Raw genomic sequence first — 22,050 nt, 5'->3', positions numbered from 1 at the left:
TCTAGTCTGGACGCGATAAGTCGAACCCGGAAGTGCTCGCCGTCAACTGCGGTACTCCAGCTCGGCGAGAGGAGTACCGCGGAGTCGACGGGGGAGCCTGCCTGCCGCGTGTGGACCAAGGTAAGTTCGAACTAAGGTACTTCGACTTCAGCTACGTTATTCACGTAGCTGAAGTTGCGTACCTTAGTTCGAATTAGGGGGGGGTAGTGTAGACCAAGCCCTAGGAAACAATACATATGGGGCAGTGAACATGAAATGAAACTATAGTGTATGATAAAGCAATACGTCTCCCAGAATTAAGTTTAAAAAAGCTCTCTCATTTTTGTAAATTTCCATGTTCTACCATTTTTCAGATGTAAACACTAATACAATTTAAAACCTTCTTCTGCTACTTTAGCTTTGGCCTTCAGAGGTGGAGAGGTATTTTGCCCTAAAGGAGTGTAAATGCATAATTTGTGAATAATATTACATAGTGCTTATATAGGGCTCACGCACAAAGACCTCAAAGCGATTTACAAACACTAATTAGAATTAATCATCACATCACCGCTGTGAAGTAAGTATTATTTTACCTATTTAACAGTAAGGGAAGTGAGGTACTGTTTATATAACACACCACTGTTGAAAACTGCTCAACTTATTTGCTCCTGGAATCAGTATTATGGCTAGATTCTGTAACTAGATTTATATGGGAGTCACCTGTGCCTGCCTGAAGCTCTGTTGACTTCAGTGGGGCTCTATTCTGGCACAGGGTATGCAAGCCCAGCAGATCCAATTGCAGGATCTATCCCTTAGAGTACATGACCATCTTCACTGCACTTACTACTTCAATATAATTACACATGTTGAATAGTTGGTTGTAGTCAGCTGGAATTTGAGAGAAGTGATTTGCTATATTATATCTCCACAGGAGTATGTATATTATAGATGTAAAAGCACATTATATAGACAATATTTTATATATAAAGTCCTGCTGCATCTGTAGTATAGAAACCATGTGCTGTGGACTTGCTTGGGTTCTATTATGTATGATAGATTAATATCTATTATATATAATAATGTAATATAATTTAATTGAACAAAGTGGATTGAATTTATTTATGTAACAGTTCAGAGAACAAAAATCCTGCTTTTGTTAAGAACTTGTAAACCTTAGGATAACTCTGTCATACCTATTCCTTGGATCTGGATGCATTTGGCTGCATTTCTCTTTCTTTTTAGCCTATCAACACCCTCCACTTTTCCATGTGGTCTTTTCCCAATCAGTTTGTGTGTGTTGTTTTAACCATAAAAAAATATCTGCTTCCTTCTCATACTCTGGCTAACTGGAAGTGAAGAGCTATGTAGGCTGACAAAGAGACCAAACGATGCTAATGTAGCCTATTGCAGCTCCCTGTATAAGTCGATGGGAAGCTGCAATTCTGTCATTATATGGCGAGTGTGTGGCTATTAATCAGCAGCACTGGCATGTTTCCAGGATGGCATCCTTCTTCCAAAAATTGTTGGCTTTTCTTGGGTTCAGAGGATTGACCAAGTACTTCCCTATGATAGGAATGCCCAGGTCTCTCTAAGTGCAGGAGAATGAAGGACAACAGCTATGTAGAATGCACCTGTCTTTTGTTCCTCTATTTTCCTATTGGGACCCCTTTCAGAGAAGCCTTTTAGTGTACTTAGAATGCCCATTTGGGCTAGCCTTTCCAGTGGTTCTTCCCCTTGGACTTTCAACCTCAGTCATGGATTCTTCATCATAACATACAAAATCACATTGATTTTAAGAATGGTCTGAGCACGATATTCCATTTTAGCCTGCTTCTCAAAACTTGTTGTTCTGTTGCTCTTTTATTTCATTGTCAGTTTACTTGATTTATTTACAGACAGATTATATTGGGCCATGTGTGGCTTGATCCTTCTATAGCTAGTCTTGGATTCAGGCAGTATGTGTGGTTGCACAGTGTGTTCCTTCACCCCTACATTCCCCACTCAGTGCGGGAGGGGTCTGGTATCTGACTAGATTCCTATGGTGGCTGCCTATCCTTGTAGCAGGCAGTGGTTGCTCTCCTGTTGCAACTAAGTGGACACAGCTAACTGTTTTCTTTGCACTGCTCCTGGCTCTTCTCATCGCATACCCGACCCGGACATGTGTCTGACTATCTAGAGCATGGAAAGTAGAACAGGTAAGTGAGAGAGCACAAAAAAATTGTCAGTGTCTCATCCTATGTTTATAACTCCAAAGAATGGAGAACCAACTAGTTGTGACCTGCGAACCAAATCTTTCTGGCTATTCTCTCTGTTCATGTTAAGAAATTCCTAATCCACAGAGGTTTCCAGTAGTGCTCCTTTCTACTGTGTGGAAAAATATATATTTTCGCTTTGCTTGAAACAGATACTACTGTGAAAGTTTTCACCCTAAAGTAGAATGTCTGATGTAGAGTGAGTGAGTCCGTCCATGTTTTGAATACTCAGGTGTGTGTTCTAAGCGGCCTTGAGAAAGTGAGAAAGTCGGGCTTTATTTTTTTTACTATTTAAACTATGACAGCACCCACAATGTACTAAACATTGTGCGAACATAGGAGACATGGACCCGGACCTTGTATGAAGGCAAAAACAAAAAACCCACAAAGGATTGGGGAAAGATGCAATGGACTTGTTCAAGCTAAATGGGCAGATTGATAGGCATTTCTGCTTAGTTCCGTGTGTGTGTGTGTGAGAGAGAAAATTATAACTGTGCTGGCTGCTTTTATAAAATAATTTTTAAAAAGATGGATCAGAGTGTTATATTTGATGCTAATTGTAAGCATGGATTCATAAATCTGGCCTTATGTTTGTGAAGTCAAAGGGCACACCCTGCTCTGCACATTTCTTACCCCTGCCACTTTGATGGATTAGCAGTGTGAAATCATCAGTTACACAATGCATTTTTCAACCCCTGTAGCGTCACGCAGCCAAACTACATAATAATGGCATTCACAAACTAGAAATGAATTCTCCATAGAAGGCTTGAGTCAAGGTTACTGTGGCCAATTGACGGCATTTCTGATTCAGTGTTACATGCCACTTCCTTCAGCCTGATAAATCAAACCTCCTCTCGCACATTCAGAACATTCCTAATTTGCAAAGAGGGAGCAATTCACTTCCTCCTGGGATGGCAGCACTTCTCAGCAGCCATGATTTTGTAGTCTTTGCAGAGATTCACCTTCACATCATTAGCATCGACCCCTTCTCTCTCTTTCTCTTTTTTTTTTTTGATGTCACCTTGTAAGAAACTCCAGTGCCACGTGAAATGTAAAAGGGAATTATTACACTGATGGCATTTTTTTAGAGACTCTTGAATGTAACTCCTTAATGGCTCGGATCCTCATCCCCTGGATATTTTCTTTATTTTCGAGTAGCTCAGGTTTCTTTCCTTTGACCTAGATGCCCCTGTGCTGTCCTTTTTTTTTTTCCAGGGACATATTTGGTATGTGTTAGCTTCCTCAGTGCATTGATTGAATTCAATTAATAGAGTCATGAGAGGTGATATAATTAATAATGAATGTTTCTGTCACTGGTTCCTTACCTTCTTTTTGCTTCTGAGGACATTACAAAGAAGTTGTTTTTGCCATATAGACTGTATAGTCCAAACATAGTCTCCTCCCTGGGTATACACCTTGGTTGAAGAGTGGATCTTTATGTAGTTGGCAGAGAGGAAGGGTGTGGTGTTCAAGGCTTGGGAAATTGTTGCTCAAAATGCCTCATAAAAAAGTGTCTTTTGAGGAGGGATTGAAACATGGAATGGGAGAATTGTGCAATAAGGAACAGGGATATGAGGATAACACTGACTTCAATGGGCTTTGGAACAGACCCTTAATTCACATGTTCAGTATCACTTCACAGGATAAGAAATACAAACACAATTACCAAATATTACTGGAGTGTATGTATTACTTCTGATTTATGTGCGTGAGGGGGTTGCTAGCTTAATTCACCTTGACAAACAGAACTTGGGACAAGTTTTCAAAGAGACTTAAAAGGTTAGTTAGGGTGGTGTTATGCATTAAATAATACAACAGAGCAATGTTGGATGAGCAATTGGAATACACAGATATGTGTTTCACATTGGTTCTGATATAACTTGACCAGCTTTTGAAGTTGTGGGCTCCAAACCCAAAGAGATGTTGAAATTCTCTTAAAAGGCTGGTTATTTTTCTTGGGTGACATTTGTATTGCTTGTAATTACTAAGAGGTATCCTGTGAAGCTCAGACAGCAGAAAAATATTATATGCATTGCTATTTAAACAAACAAACAAAAAAAAGGAGCTGCTCCTATCTGGTAAATATGTCGTCCTTTCAGAGTGTGAAATAACATGATTTACCATTCGACATCTTAGAACTTGGTGTGATTCTCTCTTCTTTTTTTCCTATGCTGCTGTGCTGAAGTTTGCTCTATTGTATAATTCTCAGTTCAGCTATTTACATTTTCTCTTAGCTTGAACAGCTCTCTGTTGCATATTACTTTACAGATGCTATGAGGTATCCCTACACACGGGCAGTTTTCACAAAGAGAGCCTATTGTGCTGGTGTTTCCCTGATTATGCTATCCTCTAAGATGGTTAAAAGTGTAAAAGCCGTTAGCGTGTCAAATGCAACTGAATCGGCCTCCTTTCTTTCATATGAAAAGTGCAAATAATGTTTGGAAGGAGACACTGTCAGAGGAGAGGTGTGCTGTAGTGAAGTGTAGGCTTTTGTTTTCATATTGTTCACAGTCTACCTGAAGACGGGCCAAAGGACACAATGACCAAGGCGGAAATAAGTTCTATAAAGAGGAAGTAATGTTGGCCAATTAAATTCTCCCAGTCTCTTGTACATTTTGTGTTTTGCTTGCCATCTATGTGTGAGCAGGACAGATGGATTACAGTTAAAGCTAGTCAAGAGGATTAGTTATGTTTAGGGAAGGTTACATAATTGGTAATATAAAAGTTAAGATACCTTTACCTAAGGGACTTTTTATAAAGAGGTGGGTACAATTATTTCAGTGAGTTAACTTTTTCAAGGGTACAGGTCTCTGTTAATGTTTGAAAGTAAATTTGCCATTGTGTGTGTTAATAGAAGACTTGATGACATCATGGTGTGCATGGACTAGAAAAAACAACAACTGAGAATTCTAAAATCCTGACTAGATGCATTAGAATGGAATTGCTAAGCCAAATGTACTAAACATGTTCTGTGGAGGATGAAGGATTGACTAGTTCAGAACACAAGCATGGGAATTGCATATGGAGTTATAGAAGGAACAAGGAAAAAAGGTGAATGATGAAGAATGCAACATCTAACTGGAGAGTGTCTGCAGGAATCAGAGTGAAGAAAGAAACATCAGTCAACAGAGAGGTTTCTGGAAACGGTTTGAAGTCATGAAGGAGCAGGCTCAAATGCAAGAGAGACAAATTGATGTTGGTTGCAACATTCTAAGTTCTGTGTGGGAGAGAGTTAGGAGGGTGTTTGCTATATTGGTGTTGAACAGTGTGGATTGTAAGGAAAGCAGGGAGGCCATAATTCTAGAAGACAGATGAAAGGTGTCATGTAAAAGAGGTTGGGTTCCTGAGACATGATGGCCCCAGGACCACCTATTGACATTTTCAAACAAAACCAAATATTCCAGTATTCCCACACTGAAACTTCAGTTTCAGCTTGTTGCCCAAAATGAAGAGAAATTAAATGTTGCATTTCAGGTGAACATTAATCTCTGCATCTGCCTGAGCTACCATGGTGCCCTTCAGGAGTTGTAGATCCTGGTCTCTCATGCCTCTGTTTTCTACTAGGCCCCTGGCAGGAGTAAATCTTCCATCATGCACCTCAACATCGTCCTATAGTTGAGCTGTCATGGTGCATCATGGGAAATGTCAACCCAAAACAAAATGACAAACCAAAGTGAAATATTTAACTTCATTTGGTCAAGAAATGAAACATTTCATTTAAATTTTCCTGATGGAAAATTCCAGCAGAATCAATCTTTGCCCATGATAACTTTCTATTGAGATGAAACCCCATTTTTCCAATGGGGAAATGTTTCATTCAAACATTTTTGACGAGCCCTAAGCGAGGCTGCACACTGATGCCAAGTAGTGCTAGTTGTGATGGTGGTTTTTTGATGCTCAAATACAATAATAGCCAAAAGCTTGGAAATGCACAGTAGGAAAACAGATATTTAATAAACTCAACAATACCATCAACTCACTCCACTGACTACCAAACAGCCATCAGTCAGACTGTGATAACTTCCAATCGCAACCAAACTGGGCTAATGTCAAACCATTGACTTCAGGTGTAAAGTTCTTCATAAACCATTCATCCTGTTGTGTCAATTTCCCACCTGTTAATTAATTAATTAAACAACCCTCCTAAAACAAACAGTTGGCAAAAAAATAGGATTGGAAAGGTATTTTTAAAAAAACTTCATGTCCTCTTGCCCAGCACACATTATACCTTCATCTTCAAACCCCTTTATTTTTGATACGCTTAAAGCCATAATGAACATATATAATGCACTGACATTTTTTCACTCCTTCCTCTCTGTTCCTGTCCCTTGATACAAAACCTATAGAAATTATCACTTGAATAATGGTGAGCTCATTCCCTAAGCCACATGTCAGAACCATCTATCATTAATTTCCTCACATTCAATCCTTTATGGAATAAACTTTTTGTATGTGTGTACCAATTAAGTATATACATCGGGATAGGTTTTCTGTCCTGCCTTAACCACCAGGATATGAGCGATGTTTTATAAATGCACTTCTTTTCGTTATTTCAGAATAAATGCTCTTGCACTAAGGTTTTATGGTATTTTTTAATATATTGGGGCGCTGATTAATCTTGAACAATGCATTATGGAAGCATCAGGAGAGAAATTCAATGTGGAATGTTTTATTTTACATCTTGGCTGCTTTCAGCATGATGGGTATCTCTCTTTATTCTTGGTTTATGGATTATCGGGGTTTGCTATAACCGTACTTCCATAGCTTTTGACTTCAGAAAGCCTAATTGCTTTAATACTTTTATTTCATTGAGTGGTTTTGGTTTCTGTTTTTAAATCTCTCTTTACTGTACAATAATTCAGAGGCTACAGGTGTCAATACCGTGTTGAGATTTAGAATATCGAAGCTAAGCCTGTTGCATTCATGGAATTTCAAGATGACTAGGTTAGGATAATATTCAATGGTGCTCTGATAAAGCCTGAATTGTGTGTCAGGTCCTATAGGTGATATACAATTATGTTGATTTGAACAGGAAATGGCCTTTATGCATGTTTTCTTTAACAAGATCTCAAAAGGTCTGCTTTTTAATTGCAGTTGCAAGCTGGATCTTCATATTGATAAGCCTGAGAGACTAAAAAATAGGTGACTTGTCATACTTGTGTCTTCTGGTGGCCATTACACAGTGCTCTTCATTCACCCAGAAGGGAGATCTTTTTTCACCTTTCTGAAGTTGATGCCAAAGACATTCCAAGAGCTATAAGGAAATTAAAATATCAGTAAGATTAAGAATAGTGTGGCATGGAACTGCTACTTTATTAAGAATCCACACAAATGGCTTCATGTTTACAAGTACAAAATACTCTACTGGTCCCCATTACCTATAGTTCTCTTATAATTTGCTCTGTTGTTAGAGTTTGGGTGGCTAATTCATAGTGTGTAACTTATTAGATGAAAGTTGCCTCATTTTTGTTATCTGTGAATTGATTACAAATTTTATCACATGTATTTGTTTAAAATTATTCACTGAAAATATTTTTCCGATTCTGAGTATAACTCCAACTCTGTGGCTCATTGACACACAGGGCATTCTTTTAAAAATTTGAGCTGTTTTGGTTTAACCTGTTAGTCACATGGTATGTTTCCATTCCTTGATTGAATTAATTTAAATCTCAGAGCTGGATTTTTGGTGTGAATGCTCATGAAATTCACTTTCCAAAAGTAATCTGCAATACACCTCTACCCCGATATAACACTATCCTTGGGAGCCAAAAAATCTTACCGCGTTATAGGTGAAACGGCGTTATATCGAACTTGCTTTGATCCGCCAGAGCGCGCAGCCCCTTCGCCCTCCTCCCCCCCGGAGCGCTGCTTTACCGCATTATATCCGAATTCGTGTTATATCGGGTTGCGTTATTTCAGGGTAGAGGCGTATATGCTCTTTCTGAAAACGTTCCTGCCACTAATTCATTTGCTAGAATATTCTTGGAAAGAAACACAAAAGGAGGCACGAACAGAATAGAAACAAGTTGAATTAAAATTTGAAAAAATATTTGCAGAAACTTTGTTGTATTTTACATTGTAGACTGGGTTAGGCTTTCAAAGTTCTAATTGCTACATGAGAAGTTTAACACTTACCTTCATTTCTCTGCCCTCCTATTTCCTCAGAGACCACAAAAAGCCATCTCCTTGATGCACTTGATCTCCACTGGTCCTGAAGGTAGGTGACTCTTCAAACTCTTCAATTTTCTGCCACATCACATAAATCTCAGTTCATTTATTGCCGATCTCAAGTAAAATACTCGTACAGAGAATGACTGGATAGGTCAGAGAATTTCATTTAACGGTTATGAAATGGATATCAACATTTCCATACTGATTCCAGGCCTAGTAGAGACAATGCATGCATCACATGGGTTGCCAGCATGGGTGCATCTTAGCATGTTGTGCAAGGCCCATGAAATTGTCAGCTGTCCTGTCGTATATAAATCAGAGAAAATCAAACCCTTGATTTTAGAATCTTTGTCAGCAGCATTTTTAGGCCAGGTTCACTCTTCCTCATTTAAAATGGATAAGGCTTATCTGCATTCATTTCTTAGATCATTACTTTAGCATTTCCAAGATTTTATCCAAGCATGACTTTTATAACCTTGTCAAAATTGCAGTGATAAAGGATGCATCAGCAGTTTTCAGTACTATTTCTTTTTTCAGATCTGCTCATCAGCTTTCTTTAACAGAGTAATAGATAGGTTCTCAGATCTTTTATTATTATCTTTCATTTGTAAGGAGCTTTATTTTGGTCAATGAGACATCCAGCATAGAAACAAGGTGAGCATGAAGTTCACATTGTCTCTGTATGTCTAGGTGAATCTGATCAAACATTAAAATCATGCAGTTAATTCTACAATATTTACCACAAAAAAGTAGCTTTCTGGGAAGTGGTTGTTATGGAAACAGTAGCCCTGAGTCCCTCCAAATGGAAAAGATTTATTTTAAGGGAACTAAAACTGTTAAATATTCAATAAGGATAAAGAGGTGAGCACCACAATATTCATCGTAGCTGGCCCTATATAATGCTTCAAAAATGAAGATGAAAACATGGAAGTGGTACAGTGGAGCAAGTATAGACACTTTACCTAGTTAATTTGTAATGTTACTGAAAACTGTGGGGCTCCTAGATTAAGGAAGCAGGAAATTCATAAACCCAAAAGAAAAGATCACTCAAAATAGAGGAAAAAAGAATAAACACCCCCACACACCCTATTTAGATGAATAAACCCCCAATGCAGAATTCAGCCAACATGTGGGCATATGCAGCAGCTTGATGAAGCTCACCCCAGTACATTGCAAAATGTACCTTACAAGCTCATGTTAAGAACTTACATGTGGGCTGAAGCAGTTCAGAACACCTTTCATGGGCTTTCTGCATTTGGGTGAATTTTACTTATAACAGTTATATCACTTGTATGGTCCATAGATTACATGTGTATATGGTGTCCTGAGGTCTCTTTAGCTAATTTATAGGGTATCTCAAGAACACTCTGTGGTATATGACCGTGAAAAGGGGCTAAGACACAGTGCAGTTGAAAACAGATGCACCTTCAAATGGCAACTTAAAATACTGTAATTTGTTGAACAGTATAATAGGGAAAAAAATCCCTAAAAACTAATAAAATAATTAAAGGTAAAGGGGTAGTAGAGAAACATAGTTTCCCCAAAATTTATTCATATGCAAAAATCAAACTTCAGTTTGATTATATTTCTGTCCCTTTTGTGTTTGCTTTCTATGAGCATTTAGAACATGAGTTTTTACTAGCTCAAATGCTAGTGAAAAATGAAATTTAAGCTTGGATATTCACTGGAGATAAATTTCAAATTCTGTGTTCAAATTTTGTAAAACTCAAATTCATACTGTGCTGGCTAGTTACATAACCCACACGGTTACATGTTTTGTTTCTTATTTGTTATATTAGTCATTTATAATTTAACAGAAAAAAATACTATGTAGCTTATGTAATAAACCAACACAGTATGAATTTGAGTATTAAAACTGAATACACTTTTTAAAATTTGTTTTCTATCTGGGGACAGAACAACTAACATGTAACTAACCAACACAGCAGGAACTACAAATACCTGTGGATGATTCATAAATTGTGGACCCAGAATTATTTGCAGAAGAAATATAAGAACAACCTTAAATAATGAATAATTTCAGTATTAGTAACAGAAAACAGGCAAAATTCAAATGCTGTTCACCACAAATGATTTTCGTAGCTCTAAATATGACAACATTTATTTTATTAAAATTAAGATTGCTTTCTCCCTTTTAGCATATCCTGAACTCGGAACAGTCCTATAGCTATCGTGGAACAATCTAGGTGCAATTAATTACACAGCATGGGATATCTGCTAGCTATGTGCAAAATTATGGTAAGGTATGTTCAGCCTCTTTAGCAATCTGGGTGGCTGACTATCCTGTAGTGCTTTAGAAATTGCCTTTTTCTGTGATTTCAAGGGAGGAAGAGGCTGTCGGGAGTCAGTTACGTTGAAAGCAGCGCAGATGATGTATATAGTCTTTGTCACTTTGTATCTTAGTCCTTTGATGACAAAGAGAATAAAGCAGACAGGGGGAGGAATAAAGACCTCAGAGACAGGCACTTGAAATGAAGGAGTATGAGACTTACAGTTGTTAGCAATCAGTGAACACTCTGTGTGTCCCCCCCCAATATATTACTATTATTATTGGGATGATGATTACTTGGCTTTGAAAGGCAGGGTGAGGAATTTGAGGCCTTCAAATGAAAGGTGATGTGTAAGTACACAGTACTAGTAATACTGGGCCCACAGAGGGAACAGGCATGCTGTAAAAAACAGAAAGCAAAGTTTCCCTAGGGGTAAAGAGTTCCTTCCCCCTTTTGGACTCCATGTAACGATAGCACTCTCACTTCACTGGAGAACAAAGCTGGAGACATAAGCGTGTTGACAAACATAATCAAAATAGCCTATTCCCAGTACCACAGAATCTTAATTAATACTGCAATTATATGCTGACTCTACTTTTTTTTTCTGTGTAAGCATTTTGATTGTAATTAAGTAAGACACTGCTTACAATATCACATCTGAATCTAGCTCACAATATTTCATTGTATACTAAAATAATTTACGCTTTCAAGTCAAATGGAAACTAGCACTGGGAATGGAAACTTGAGCACGGCTCTAATTAATCTTTCAGGGGGTAATGGTGTGCTTTTTATGATGTGCTTTTGGATAGGAGAAAAACGTCAAACCTTTTGATAAAAGTCCAAAATTGCAGGTGTGTACTGGAAAACAACTCACAGCATTCCCATAACCATTCTGGCAACACAGTTTCCTTTCTGTGAAAAACATTTGTTCCCTTCAAACTAAAACAACCGGGGCTTACATTAGCAGCTGATCAAAAATGCATGCCACCGCCATATAATGATATGGGAAAAATTAAATGTAGTTCACTATTTCCTCTGTATGGGTGAAATTCACCCCTGTGTGGAGCACCAGCATAAGACTGAAACACCAACCACTAACTTCCACTTAACGTCTATTTTGCTGGCCTTATTCATAGGGATAAATTTCACTGTCTGTGAATAAACTTCTCAAGTATGCAGAGAGGCAAGTGAGTTTCAATTCTATATAGCTCTCATCTTGAGATAATTTTGTTTCAGAAGGTCAGTGCTTTATGATAATTCCAGCAAATAATCTCATAAATTTATGTCATTTTAGGAGTTACTGTGGTGGATGGTGGCATTTCAGAATCCTTTTGTATGGTGTTTTTTTTCTTGTCACGTGCTTCAATACTTATCCATTAGATCAAGGCTTTTGCATGAGTCCACAAAAGTCATGCAATAAGCTTATATTACATTGGCAGTCTTCTCTGGAATCTGGTTTGATGTCCCACAGTGATCCATAGCTGGGGACTACAGTCAGCGTAATTAGTTCATCATTATTTTATTTGGAAGCTTTTGTATAACCCCAGTAAAAGATTGACAACATCAGTGAATACCATGTCTGGATTGAAGGCAATATGTTTCCCTAAGCAAAGAATTTGCATGCTCTTATATTTACCCTCAATACTTTTTATAAATATAGTCTATCTTATCCTGAGGCTTTCATGCTCTTGTCACTTCAGGAGGCTTTATAATGCTGAACTGTCTTCAGTCTGGTTGGGTTAGAGTAAAGCTCTTCTTAAAACTTTTATCTCTGCTAATTATCTGTATCCTATCAGAGCCTTTCTATGGTTTATAGCTGTTAAATATATGTAAACACATTGCCCTGTACTTTTTCAAACTGTACAGTTTGACATTCTAAGATATTGGAAGTAACTAATGATATATGACCTTTATATACTAGCTACTTTAATAATTATGATCGTGTATAATGTACATGGCTTTCAGGAGACATCCTTCCTTAAGTCAGATGTTAATGGGTAAAGACATAGCACTTCTAGAATTTTTCTATGTGTGTTTCACCTTGATTAAATTTCATGTGCTACAGATTTGTGGAGCGGTCCAAAATAAAGAATATACAATTACTTTGTAAGTTAATAATTCTTGTGCAATCAAGAAAAATGCTCTCCTCTTCCCCACAATATAACAATGGGTCCATTTTCAATTTACATACATTCTTATTTCTTTTTAGTGTTTGTGAGAAAAATAGCATCCATGGCTTTCTTTAAGGAAGACAGTCAATTATCTTATTTTATACATCTCCATATGGTACGCGTCAGATCGGATATAACATCCTGAATAGAAGGTATCAATGTTATTTCTTTTGTCAAAAAAGTTCAGGCAGGTCAAAGAGAAAAAAATCCACCACTATACTATACAAAGAGAGAATATCACATCTCATTATCTCTGCTGCAATTTAATCTGAATATTCTAGAGTGACTTCTGTTATTTGTCTGCCACAAAATAAATCTACTGGAGCCAGGTGGACAAAATAAGAACTGAACATTTTAAAGATAGTGGGCCAGATCTTTCACTAGCGTAAATCAGTGTAACTCCATTGATTTCATCTGAGGATCTGACTCAGTGTTAGTAACTTCCAGTCACTGTGGGGGTAGGATGGAGGGATAAGTTCCCTACTTAGCAGCATGGCTGCATAGGCAGGACATATGAAACGGGGCTCAGCCATCTGACTGACTTGGGGACTTAGCTGGGAGCCATATCAGTCAACTCAATGTTAAGATGTACAGGTCAAGGTACTATAAATGCTGTAATAATGGTTGTGAAATGGCCATGGTGAGATTCTGGGAAGTGGGATTGTTTTTATTTTTTTAAGAAGATGTTCTGGTGGATTTCCATGAAAGCTGCAAAAGATACAAGTCAAGGCATGTAATGATACTAGCATTCATTTTAGGCCTGAGTTCTTAGAAGAAGCATGTTTGCTTTTAGTTTATCCATTTCATATATTCTTTCTTATTGTATCACAATGGCTCACCCCTTAAGGGCTGAGGCTAGCTAACCCTGACTCCTAAAGAGCTGGATCAGGGAATTCCTTATAAGGAGCATCAGGAAGCTGCAGGCTGTGGTTTGATAGGAGAAGGAAGTCAGTGCCAGAGCGCCACCCAGAAAGGGCTGGGACTGATGGCATCAGGTGGAGCAGATTGGGACAGAGGAAGGGCTCTGTGTGTGGCAGAAGAACTAGAGCTGAGTATGAACTTATGTTATGGTTGTGGGCTTTATTCTGGGGATTGTCTGAACCATTTTTGTTGTTATTAAACCAGCCCTGCTTGAGGATGCTGTTAGCCTCTTCTTGATGGTCCCTTAAGTACTCCTCGCAGACTCTCTTTTGGCTAACAGAGGTTGGTGTCTGCAAAGCGATCCCAGCCCAGGCCATGAGGTGGTGCTCAGTAAATAGCAGCTCTGTTACTTATCCATAATATTCCTCTTCTCTAATTCCCAAATCTTAGACCTTCTCCTCACTCCAGCTCTTCTCAAGTCATCCTTTTAGAGCAGCAGTTCTCAAACTGTGGGTCGGGACCCAGAGTGGATCACGGCTCTGTTTTAATGGGGTCGCCAGGGCTGGTGTTAGACTTGCTGGGCCTTGGGGCTGAAGCCAAAATCTGAGTCCTACCACCCAGGGCTGAAGCCCTCAAGCTTCGCCGCCTCCAACATTGGCAGGGCTTGGACTTTGGTCCCCCAGCTGGGAGTGGTGGGGCTTGGGCTTTGGTCCCCGTTCCTGGGGTCGTGTAGTAATTTTTCTTGTCAGAAGGGGGTCACGGTGCAATGAAGTTTGAGAAACCCTGTTTTAGAGCCATCTCCTCCATTCTTTTTATCTCTTTACTTTGCTAATGGTTGAGAATTTTTAATATATCAGCAGTAACACTCAAAGGTCATGTTTTGAACGTTGCTCCTTACTAGCAGGGAATGCAGATCTACTTTGGAGACCATGTGAGTGAATGACAATAATGTCTAAAGATTGATCTCTGAACCCTTCTCCACTCTAACGCATGGTCCCAGGGACTAACTCACATCACGGAACGAGACTTTCCAAAGGGGAGTGATCGTTAACATGCAAATTGATGTGTGAGAGCCTTCAAGGAAAAGCACTAAGCATGGTATTTGGAAGACACTAGAAGACCCTGCTATTGTTAGATTTCAATGTATTAAACACCTGTTCAAAACTAAGCACTACTGATTGTTTGAGAGTCACATACAGGAGCCATAATTTAATGGATTCATCTTTTATAAACTCCCTGTTTGACACCTCTGCAGTGACACTCAGTATATCAGGCAAAATCTTTTAGAGACAAAAAAAAAGAAAAAAAAAAAAGAACTTTAGAATCATAGAAATGTCATGATTTATGGGGATCAAGGGAAGGGACCAAGATAGTCATCAAGTCCAGGCCTCTGCACTGAGGCAAGACTAAAGCTATCTCTACACGATCACTTCTGTTAGCAAAACGTATGTCTCTCAGGGGTGTAAAAAAACATGCCCCTGAGTGACATAAGTTTTGCCAGCATAAGTGGTACTGTGCACAGTGCTGTGTCAGCGGGAGAGCTTCTCCCACCAACATATTTACCACTGCTCATTGGGTGTTGTTTAATTATGTTGATGGGAGAGCTCTTTCCCATCAGCATAGAGTGGCCACACGAGAGATCTAACAGCGGTGCAGCTGCATTGGTACAGCTGTGCGGCTGTAAGCTCTCTACTGTAGACATGGCCTTAGTATTATCTTGACTGTCACTGACCGGTATTTGTCTAACCTGTTCTTCAAAACCTCCAATGACTGAGATTCCACAACCTCCCTAGGTAATTTGTTCCAGTGCTTAACTACCCTTAGGAAGTTTTCCCTAATGTCTCCAATCTAAATCTACCTTGCTGCAATTTAAGCCCATTACTTCTTGTCCTGTCCTCAGTGGTTAAGGAGAATTTATCACCCTCTTCTTTATGTAACTCTTCTGCCAGGTGGAGTCAACAGCAACAAGGCCAGGTTCTATATCTAGGGGTTCCTCTTAACAAGACAAAACAGAACCAGCTTGAGTCCCTACCCCATAACCTGGGAAAATTTAACACCACCCCAGGTGCCGGAGGGGCAGTACTTCCCCACTTACAAGCACTGAGTCTGTGTACAACAAAAGAGAACTTTTTATTAAAAGGGAAAAGGAACCAAGCATTAATTTGGGAAAACACCACAACCGCATTCTAAAGCATGTGATCATAAGCGAAACTGACCCCATAGTGCATTGGGCAGTGTCCTTTCCCTCAGTTTCCCATCTTGCAAAAGTCTTAATGAATGAATATCCCTTTAACTCATCACTTCCCTCTCTCACCACTGCACCCCACTTGGTCAGCTATCCTTGGTTAGTGAAGACCCAGAGTTCAGAGGTGTGTTCACAGGAGTTCACCTCCCACCCCAGGACTTGGAGGCGTGGAACAATGACTCTACTGCTGCCTCTGCAACTGGTTCACACCTACTGCATCTCTTTGCCACGTGTTTCTCTGCTGCTGCTGTCTTTTTTGCTGCTGCTTCCGCAATATTACGTTCTGACACTTAACCCAGCTCTCAGTGATTTCAGTGGCTAGCGGGAAATGTCACAACCAGTGCAGTCTCTCCATTGTCTTTCTCTGTCCCCACACAAGGTCTAAGGCTTTTCCCCTAGACCTGCTCAGCAGGGAGGACAGCTTTAGGAATCACTAACCAGAAATAAGGACTCAATTGAGTCTAATCAGCTCTGGCATTAAATCTTGGAGAGGAGCAGGTCAAATGGAGTCTAAGACTTTTTAGGCAGAGTCCACACCAGCAGGTAGAAACACCTGTCCCCACCCACTCTGAACTTCACTGGGATTTGGCATCCCTACCCCTTGCTTATCAAGTGAGCTGCTGTTTAGGGTGACCCCCTCAATCAGGCAGGCTAAGCACAGTTCTGCTGTGCTTTACTAGTGCAATAAGGATAACATTTCATTACACCTGCATTCAAATACCAGAGTGATTTGTTAATCCCAAACAGCCAAAATTGAGCATTTTGGCAAAGCAGCTCCATCTGCTCTGCACCTAGGCAGAGTAGGCATGTCTATGTGACCATGGTCTGCTCCTGAAGTCTTTTTCTCCAGCTCATCATTTGACGTCAGGGGAGAGCTCATTCAGACTGTGCTTATATTTATAACCACCCTGTATGTACTTGAAGACTATGCTCTCCAGACTAAACAAACCCAGTTTTTTCAATCTCCCTGCCCATAGGTCATGTTTTCCTGAGCTTTAATCATTTTTGTTGCTCTCCTTGGGATTGTGTCCATATCTTTCCTGGAGTGGGCTGGATACAATACTCCTGCTAATGTATCCCAGAATGATGATCACCTTTTTTTGTGTGTGCAATAGCATTACATTGTGTTGACCCATATTTAGTTTGTGATCCACTACACTCCCCAGATCCTTTTCTGCAGCATTCCTTCCTAGGCAGTCATTTCCCATTTTGTATTTGTGCATTGTGCAACTTTACTCTGATAATAAGATGTAGCATTTTACCTTTTCCAAGTATTGTGTTAGCAGTAGGTCTTTTGCAGAAGGAAGCTTTTGTTTCAACAAAAAAAGGGTTTTTGTTTTTTTTAAGTAGTTTTTACTTACAGCACTGGACTAAGGAGAAATGTGTATTTGGTTCCTGGCTCAGTGAGCAGACATCACAGAACGTGTAATGGTGCAACATTCACTAGTTGTGGAGTTCTTACCATTTATGGTTTGTTGGTACTGGGGTGGTGCCCAGCAGGTCTTCTTGTGTAACTGAATGTGACTGATTGATTTGATTTATCCTCCTTAATATGGGACCTTCTCAGCAGCATTGAGTCTAAACTAGTTAATGCTTGTATAGCCTGTTGATAGTCTCAGATGGAAGGTGCCTTGAAATGTTTAACACCTTTTGAGTCACTGGTGCTCCAGCAGGATCTGTTTTTTGCCTTCCTTGGCATGGCTTAGCCTAGAGGGAGGCATAATTGAGTTCTGTGGCATATATGGAAAATGCATTATTAGACTCCAGCAGCCAAAGTACTGAAAGTTAGCCCCGATGAAAGTCTGAGTCCCCACACTAGCAGTGATCTCTGCACATTGTTGTTCATATCCACATCTAGTTCACTTCTCATGAACTCTTTTGCTTTATCTGGAACTTTATCAGGATTCTGTTCAGTGTATTTTGAGTCTGAATGGATTTTGAAAATGGTCTGCAGTTGGAGGAAATTTGAATTATAGTAAAATTGGGAGACTTCTTACATATATATAAGTGTGTGTTTGAGTGAAATATGAGGGCATATGTGCATAATAAAATTGGCTGGAAAATGGCATTTTCTGGGGGTTGGGAAGCTTGAAGGAAAGTTTTTCATTTTTTCCAAAGAAATTTCATAGAATTTTTCTATTGTATGAGGGTGTAGTTTTCAAAATGGGGAAACAAAAACAAACAAACAAACAAAAAAACTTAAAAAAACAGGCAAATTCAAGCAAAATGAAAATTGCTCACAAAAATTTTCATTTAGAAATAAAAGCATTTTTGTCAGAACAACATTCTGAGAATACATTTTTGACCAGCTCTAATTCATAGACAGATAAAAGTATGTGTGCATATATAAATATATCAAATGAATCTAAACACTTCTGCAGTTTGAAGATCAGATACCAAGGTGATGGATGCAATATAAAACATAAAATGATGATTTTTATGAAGACTGCAGACTCCCTAGTTGGCAGAAACCATTAATGCTTAACAGCAATTACCCAAGTCCTCTTTCAGGGCTGTTCTGTGTTAAAACTGCAAGGTGCAAGAGGATGATTTAGCCCCTAGTAGCCTAGTGACTGATACAATAATTTTATTTTAAATGTTTCCATAGTAATTTTGGTCTAATTCATAAGCAGAGGGTATTCTGGTCCCCTTGTCTTATTATTCTTATATATACATAAGTATGAAATGAATCCATCATGAAATGGTTCAGCACTTCCAATTAATTTTAATGGTCTGCTAGTTTTAACTTCATTGGATCAGAGCCTGGGAATTGAGAAGTAGTTCAGCTTTTTAATAAACTCTTACTAATCTTGTTCTAAGTATTGCTCATGATTTATCAGATTCATGCTAAAGAAGAGCTTACTATATCAATTTACCCTGACAGTATGTGTCTCTGATGTTTAATATAATTAATAAGGAAACATTTGCACAGAGCATGGAGCTGCCAGAATGGTACAGGGCTGCCACCATGGCAGAAAGTTAATAGCCTTCAAAGAAATTATTGCTCCAGGGCAATTGAAGAAAGGTAACATCAGAAGAATGGCTTTTGGATTTTTAGGAACCTCTTTCCACTTAGTTACTTCATACATCTCGCTTGACAGGATTGCCTGACATGATCCAACCCTTTATATGAAAATGAGAAGATACAATTGAGTTGCAATATGTACCTAATAAAATGTCTTGGGGAAAAAAATCTACCCATATTTTCAAGATCAGTTTTCATTCTCTCCCACTCACACATGCACTAGAAAGATGGTTCCTTGGATTTCACTTGAGCTAACAGCTATTTCTCCCCCCTCCCCCCTTTGACTAAAGCCAGAGGTCTATATCTTTGTTCCACCCCTGGTAAACTTGCTACTCCATACAGACTAATTAAGTTGTCAGTCTCCTTTTTTCCCTCAGACCGTCTTTCAAGGTTTATTCCTCTCTTAGTTCAAGTCCTCTCCCTCCTTTTCTTGTACCTCTTTTTTTTTGCTCTGCCGCTCTGCTTTGAATCCTGTGTGTCACAGAGTGGCTGGCTCCTTTAAGGGGAAAATGGGGCCTCCACCCCACCTGGGACAAGATGGGCTCACCTCCCCAGGTGCATAATAATGAATAAGGTAATGTGATTAACTGAGGCCAGGCCTGACAATATAAAGGAGGACTAGAGCTTAGAGTAGTCCCTGGGAAATGGAACTTGAGTGGGAACCTAATGCTCCAAATAGGCAGGGCTGGGAGTACCTGGCAGGTAAGGCATGTCAGATGGCTAGAGAAAGCAGCTGCAGGGAACAAAGGGACAGTCTGAACTGACCCCAGCTCTAGGAAGGAGGGCTGGATACTCCTGACTCAGGACGAGTGAGGAGCTTGAGAGACAGCCAGAGTTTGAAACAAGGTAACGGTGAGATAATTGATTGCCATAATAAACAGTGGCTACATGGTTCCACGAGTGAACCCACTGAGTGTGAAACATGTTCAGTTGTATAGTCAGCAAATAGTAGTAGGTAAATCTAAAAGGTGGAGAGGGATATGGATGGAGCAGCAGAAGGAGACACAGCTCAAATTTGGAGATTGGGAGGAGTAACAGTCTTTGGGTTTTATCAAATCAGGATTGAATGGGAGGGTGGATTTATCTAAACTGATCTGGACCTAAACAGATAGTTTGATATAGGTTAGAGAATGGAGATAGTTTTTATTTAATGTCTTCCCTACATCATTAATCCATCCTGATTACTTACCACAATTGATATGTGGAACTTCTTGCCACAAGAGATCAATTCTCCTATTTCAGATCTGAAATCATTAAATCAACCTCCAATTAATGGGTACTCGGAGGAAGCTTTCCCTGTGGATAGGTGTTCCTACTCCAGGGTTTCTTACATCTTCCTCTGAAGTATCTTGTTGGTGACAAGTTAACAAACTTGCTGGGCACTGGTCTGATTTAATAAAGCATGTTTTATGTTCTTTCTTTCCCTTTGAAATTGGCTGCTATCAACTGCTGGCAGCCTTTTTTCATCAAAATTCTATTTCTTGTGTGATTCTTTTTCTAACACCTAATGTCACTACCAAGCTTAGATGTTTAGCTCATTGGTCAGTGCTGTGTATTGCCACCTTGAGGGAAGGGCAACTTCATTCCCTAGACCTGCTCTCACTTCCAGGGCTAGTACAGCGGTTAGGAGCTCTGCATGCAGAATTAGTATGGTTGGGAAGAAGACAATAACTTGTATCACTCAACAGGATCCCTTGTAGCCTATTAAAAGATCAGCGTTGGTGAGGACTCTTTTTTAGAAAGCCGGTGGTGGGGAGGGAAGGGACAATGCTAGGCTCTCTGCTGTAGATGCACAGGCCCTCCTGGGAAGGAAGGGTGGATCTTCTATGGGTATCCTTATATGATAATGGTGTGCATTTGTAAATTACATTTTGCCTGAGGATCTCAGAATCCTTTATAACATTAAACAAATTCTCACAACATTTCTCTGAGGCAGTCAAAGGGTACAGGAGAACACTTCACCCACTGCTGAAATGCAGCCACCCCTGAATGTGGCAGTTGCTTAATAGGCCACAGCAGCACAACACAATAATTCAGGGCAGAAAATGAAGTGCACTGCTCCAGATTGAAACAACAATAGGGATTTACATAAGGCAGAATGAAATAGCTGGAGTTGGAATTTGGCCAGGACACCAGGAGTAAGCCCCCTATGAAAAAATACCAGAGGATCTTTAAGGCAACAAGCAGTCAGGACCTCGATGGGTACATCTACACTGCAATTAAAAACCCATGGCTGGCTGATGCCAGCTGTCTCTGGTTCACTGGGGTCAGGCTAAAAGGCTGTTTAAGGCCTGGTTTACGTGTGTGGGGGGGGAGCGAGCTAAGTCGGTCTAAGTTACGCAACTTCAGCTACGAAAATAGCGTAGCTGAAGTCGACGTACTTAGAGCTACTTATCGCAGTATCTTCACTGCAGTAGGTTGAATGCTGACACTCCCCCATCGACTCCGCCTACACTTCTCACTCTGGTGGAGTACCGGAATCGACAGGACAGTGCTCGGGGTTGATTTATCGCGTCTTCGCTAGATGCGATAAATCGACCCCCACTGGATCGATCGCTCTGGAGGTAAGTGTAGACATGCCCTAATGGTAGTGTAGATGTTCAGGCTCAGGCTGGAGCCCAGACTCTAGGACCCTGTGAGGGTCCCAGACCTTGGCCTGGAGGCCAAACATCTACACTGCAATTAAACAGCCCCTTATCCCAAGTCAGTGGCACAGGCCAGCCAGAGGTGTCTAATTGCAGTGGAGACACACTCAATGTTGCATCTCGGGTGAAGTCAGCAGCTATGCTCTCCTCCCACAACATGAGGGTCTAATACTGATTCCAAAGGAAGAGTGGCCACCAACTGTGCTTCCTCCAGTGCTTAGGTGTAACCCCTAGTGAGGTCTTCCATCCAAGTACTTACCCAAACCAACCCAGTTCACTTAGACAAGGTGGGTGACATATAACATCTTTGTATTGGACCAACTTCTGTTGGTGAGAGAGACAAGCTTTCGAGCTTACACTAGAGCTCTTCTTCAGGCCTCAAGAAGAGCTCTGTGTAAGCTCCTCTCTCT

This window comes from Malaclemys terrapin, chromosome 8, assembly GCF_027887155.1.
Source record: "Malaclemys terrapin pileata isolate rMalTer1 chromosome 8, rMalTer1.hap1, whole genome shotgun sequence".
In the NCBI taxonomy this organism is placed as follows: domain Eukaryota; kingdom Metazoa; phylum Chordata; order Testudines; family Emydidae; genus Malaclemys; species Malaclemys terrapin.
This window is presented reverse-complemented; position numbering follows the sequence as displayed.